The following is a 6000-nucleotide window of genomic DNA, read 5'->3' as shown; positions in this document are numbered from 1 at the left end:
CCTTATCTTTTCCTTAAGGCTTTAAGGCGGATCGTACGGCGGCGAGAAAGAAAGGCGACATCATCTTCTCTTCTGTCATTGAGAGCAATGAGTATCACATGTTGGCCTTTTTAGCTAGGCTTTAAAGGGTGAAAAAAAGCAACCTTAGTAATCTTGTTGAGTAAGGTTGGCTTTCTTAAAATATTAATGTAACTTATATATTACTCCTATTAGTAATAGTTAAAAAAATATTTAAATAATTTATTAGCTAATTTTGGTTAAAAAAGCATCACACACCAAAGTTTATAATTTAAAATCTTAATGAATTCAAGTCTGTAAAAATTGTGTACACTTTGTAATGATCTAAACATAAAAGCAATGCTTTATGGTATATAAATGTCTGAACTCAACTCCATTTCAAAACGTAATGCAATATAAATGTCTTCCTAAAAGCACAAACTCATATTGATACGATCCGAGATAAGCAAAGCAATGGAATATAAAAATAACAATAATTGAAGTAAAATTAATGGTAGGTTTAATTAAGATAATCGAAAGTAGCCTGAGTAATGAAATATAGAAGATAATCTAGAACCCTAAGTGAATGTCTCAAGCAACAATCGAAAAACTATCCGATCGCCTCCCAAGAACGATAAATTAGAAACTCTAGATATAAAGAAAGGAGAATAAGATTATCCTCAAGAACCTAATTCTTGAAAACAGGTTGTCACGAACCAAACTCCCTCCGTATAACGTCGTGACAGCACCTAGTCTCTACGACTAGGTAAGCCTAATAAATTGCGTAAATATAACAAAAACGAAAGTAAAACTTGACAACTAACAACAGTGGATAACTAAATAACTAATAACAATACCGCTCGGCATGTACAATAACCAATACTCTATAATACACAGTCTTCCCAAAACTCGGAACATCGTAAGTCACAAGTTACAGAAGAAAACTAGTATCTCTATACACCAGAGTCTAACAAAAGAAGTACGAAAGGTAAATGACATAGAAGAGAATAGAGGGGGACTCCGAGGTCTGCGGACACGGCAGATGTACCTTGAAGTCTCTGTACAACAGCAAGCACTCTCAGCAAGTAGCGGGGCTGATAAGGAGCACCTGAATCTGCACACAAAAATATGTGCAGAAGAGTAGCATGAGTACACCACAACGGTACCCAGTAAGTGCCAAGCCTAACCTCGGTAGAGTAGTGACGAGGTCAGGTCAGGCCCACTGGCATATAATAAATAGAGCAGAAAAATATAACAGTATAACAAGAGACTGAAATTTAACAAAAAGAAAATACAATAATATAACAATGCAACACACAGGGATAAACAACAAGGGATCTCCCGAGATACCATTTCGTAGTCCCAAAATAAATATGCAGGGAGAACTCCCGAGGTACCGCCTCGTAGTCTCAAAAGTAAATATACAGGGAGAACTCCCGAAGAACTGCCTCGTAGTCTCAAAAGTAAATGTGCAGGGAGAACTCCCGAGAAATCGCCTCGTAGTCTCAAAAGTAAATGTGCAGGGAGAACTCCCGAGAAACTGCCTCGTAGTCTAAAAATTAAATATGCAGGGAGAACTCCCGAGGAACCACCTTGTAGTCTCAAAAGTAAACACATAGCTCAACCGATAAATACCAAAGTTAACAGCAAGAATTCTACAGTTAAGGCTGATAAAGAACAAGGAAAAATAGGAAATCAACTAGGCATGCTTTACAGAGTTCAAATAAGCAGTTAAAGCACGTAGACATGCGATATTAGGCTAATCAGGATAACTATGCATGTTGGAATAGCTCAATTAAGAATGAAAACAGACTAATATTCATTTAAACGATATAACTCAAATTAAAGGAAAAACATGTTACTACTCAGTAAAATAAATCAGGTTTTTCAATAAATAGCCCGTGTACGTACTCGTCACCTCACGTAGACGGCGCTCACATATCACGACACTACCAAATCCTAAGGGGATTTCCCCCACACAAGGTTAGGCAAGCCACTTACCTCGAACCAAGCTCAATCAATCAGTAACAATGCCTTTTTCATGAATATCCGACTCCGAATATCCCAAATCTAGCCAAAAATAATTACATATCATAAATACAAGTATAATAGACTAATCTAATTAATTAAATCAAGAATTTAACAAAAATTCCAAAATTCATCCTAAAACGTCGACCCGGGCCCACGTTTCAAAATCGGACAAAAATTACAAAATTCAAAAGCACATTCACGCACGAGTCTGACCATACCAAATTTATCAAAATACGACCTCGAATGACCACTCAAAATCCAAAATCAAACTCTTCAAATCCCTAGCCTCAAACTCCCAAACTCCACCTTAAATACACACTAACTAGGTGAAAAAATAAATGGGGAAGCAAGATTATTGATCAAAAATAAGCACAATGGACTTACCTCAAGATATCCCTCAAAAGTGCTCTTAAGAAATCGCCAAACCCGAGCTTAAAATGTCAAAAATGAGCAAAAATCGCAAACCCTTATATTTAAGTGTTCTGTCCAGAAATTTCGCACCTGCGGACCTCTAGTTGTACCTACGATGCAGCACCTGCGGAATTTCCATCGTAGGTGTAGAAATGACTTAAAGGGACTGGGTCTGCATCTGCGAGCAATGGGCCGCACCTACGTGCCAGCTCCTGCGGAATATTTTCGCTTCTGCGATCCATTATGCCCTGGCCCCCTTCCGCTTCTGCACTCCATCTTTCGCATCTGCGGATGCGCAAATGCGGTTATACCTCCGTACCTGCAACCCCTGGTCTCTTCCTTCAAAACCTCACCTGCGTCAATTGGCTCACTTCTACGGGCTCGCACATGCGGTCAATGTTGCGCAGGTGCGATCATACCAGGTGCAGCAGCTTCAGCTATTCTTCCAAAATCGAATTTGATCCGTTAACCATCCGAAATCAACCTGAGGCCCCCGGGACCTCAACCAAACATACCAACTAATCCTAAATCACCATACGGATTTAGTCGAGCCCTTAAATCACATCAAACAACGCTAAAAATATGAATCACCCTCCAATTCAAACTTAATGAATTTTGAAACTTCAAACTTCTACAACCGACGCCGAACCTATCAAATCACGTCCGATTGATTCCAAATTTTGCACATAAGTCATATTCGATATTACGGGCCCACTCCAACTTCCGGTATAAGATTCCGACCCCGATATCAAAAAGTCCACTACCGGTCAAAATCTCCAAAAATTTGACTTTCTCCATTTCAAGCCTAAATCAGCTACCGACCTCCAAAACACAATCCGGATACGTCCCTAAGTCTAAAATCACCCAACGGAGCTAACGGAACCGACGGAATCCCATTCCAGAGTCGTCTTCACACAGTTCTGACTACGGTCAAAATTCTAAGACTTAAGCTTCCGTTTTAGGGATTAAGTGTCCCAACTCACTCCGAAACTAAAAACAAGACCTCCCGGTAAGTCACATAAACAGAAAAGATATGAGGAAAGCAGTTAATAGGGTATCGGGGCTATTACTCTCAAAACGACCGGCCAGGTCGTTACACAGGTAATCCAAAGTTGAACTCGAACCAGAGGTTCCAAATCTCTCTCAAGAGTTTTCTTATGTCAAAATATGCTAAGTTGCTAATGAAATCACTCTAGGCTATTATAAATACCAAATGGGTAAAATAGGAAAAGATCCAAAGTTAATTTTCCAAATAAACTTGCCAGGACACATTGTAACCTCAACCGTAACACACAGCTAAACCGTGTCGAATTCCAGAAGCTTAATGTCTTTAGCTCTTCAGGCCCCTCTTGAACCTTTGAAACCATGTCACATGGTTTGGCTTGGGGTCTTGATTCTTCAATTCTCAAGACTCCAAATTAAACATCGTATTCTTTGCATGAATCCTCCAAGTGGCTCTCCAAACATCTTCTAGTCAATTGTTCAAGATCATGCAGCTCACATGCATCCCTCGGGTATTCTTGAACTTGGAGCGAGTCAACAGTCTACTAGATAATTCGGAGTCATCTTCAATATTCTCGGTTCTGCTCGGGCTATCTAGAATCGTATTAGTACGTCGTTGTCTGTTAAAAAAATTGAATAAGGGATACACGTCTCAACTTAAAGAGAGAAATAAACCTCTTAAAATTTTTGATGTTCTCCTCTTGAATAATAATTACTTTCTTATAGAATGAAGACGAATTGAAATGAAATTTTACTCATTGTTGACTTTTCACCCATTTTGGCCGTTCCACTCAATGATTAGGGGAGTCGATCAGTTCTTCGAGCTATCTTCGCCAGCAGCTTATGTTGAAAGTACTGAAATCAAAATATGTTTAAAAGATAGTTTGGACCAGCTTATAAACTTATCCAAACATTCTTTATGTCGTCTTTCCAATTCGTGATGAATTGAGCCTGCCATTTATTCAATAATAATCACTATGTGATATCATGTCTCTAATCCCATGAGTACAGTGTGTTTTCTGGAAATATAATAATAGTGAAAAGTTTGATTATCAAACGAAAGACAAAGGTGTGTATTGAAGCTTGAAAATTTGATTGATTTACACCGATCAATGCATTGGCTAATTAACATACAAGAGTCCTGATTTTGCTATTCAACACAATTCTTATGTAGAATGGTCTTGTTTCAACCCAACTCCTAGACTGTTGAAACTGTGAATAACTTGAACTCCTTGGCAAATTTGAAGTCCTGTTGCCTAAGATGATGAAGAGAGAAGACCAATCCCTTAGAGTGTTTTGCCTGTTTGGTATGGGGGGAAATATTTTTGGATCTTTTTATTTTTTATTTTTTATATTTGTTTGGTCAAAATTATTCTTTCTCAAAGAAAATAAAATTTCTTAAAAATCATAAAACTCGGTGGGAGTACGGTAAATAAGCTCCATAAGTGGTATTTTATGTTGATTGTCTCCTTGCCAACTCCTGTCACGATCCGAAATTTTCGCCGTCGGGATCATGATGGCGCCTAACATTTCACTTGCTAGGCAAGCCAACGTTGAAATAATTTATACATTTTAACGATTTAAATTTAATTAATGAAGAAGAACTGATTTAACTGCAATAATCCAAATATAAATGCGGAAGCTAAAACCGTAAAAAAAAATATCTGTTACAAATTTCTAAATCCGGTATCACAAGTGCACGAGCTTCTAGAGTAATACATACAAGGGTCTAAAATAAATATAAAGTTGTCTAAATGAAAATACACAGCTAAATAAAAATAAAGACGGGGACTTCAAGAGATGCGGTTGCTGAGCAGTTGTACCTCAAGTTTCTGTAGGCTGTCTGTCACGACCCAAAATCCGTTAAAGGTCGTCATGGTGCCGGACACCACTGTCAGGCAAGACAACACTAAATAGTTAATTAAATTCTCGTTTTAATATTTTTGAAATCGTAAATTTATTTCAATTTATCTAGTAAACGATGAATCTACAGAATAATAACAATGTTTTCCAATTTCAATACTGAACATCCCATAATCATCCCAGAACCCGGTGTCACAAGTGCATGAGCATTTTTTAGAAATTTAAAATAAAATACAATAACTATCCGGAATACAAATTTGGACAAGAAAAAAAATACAATACTCTGAAGGAGACTCTGCTGGCTGCGGGTCGTACATAAGATGCAGCTCACCTAAGTCCCCGTAATAATCGTGCCTTTGCACCCACAAGGATACTAGTCATATATATACCTGCACAAAATGTGCAGCAAGTGTAGTATGAGTACGTAAATCAAGGCATACCCAGTAAGTATCTCGCCTAACCTCGAAGAAGTAGTGACGAGGGGTCGACTTCGACACTTACTGCGACCATCAATAATATAATTGGTCGTGAATTTATTAAAAATGACAGTAAACTCAAGAAAATCATGAATCAAGTAAACAATTCCTTTGTTAATAAGAGGTTACCAAACTCACATATCATTATTTATCAATTTATCTCCGACCAGGAAGGCAATATCATTATTTATAAATTTCAAGGCAGACAATACAAGCATGC

Source organism: Nicotiana tabacum, chromosome 17, assembly GCF_000715075.1.
Source record: "Nicotiana tabacum cultivar K326 chromosome 17, ASM71507v2, whole genome shotgun sequence".
NCBI lineage: Eukaryota > Viridiplantae > Streptophyta > Magnoliopsida > Solanales > Solanaceae > Nicotiana > Nicotiana tabacum.
The sequence above is the reverse complement of the archived record's forward strand: the minus strand, read 5'-3'. Positions refer to the sequence as shown.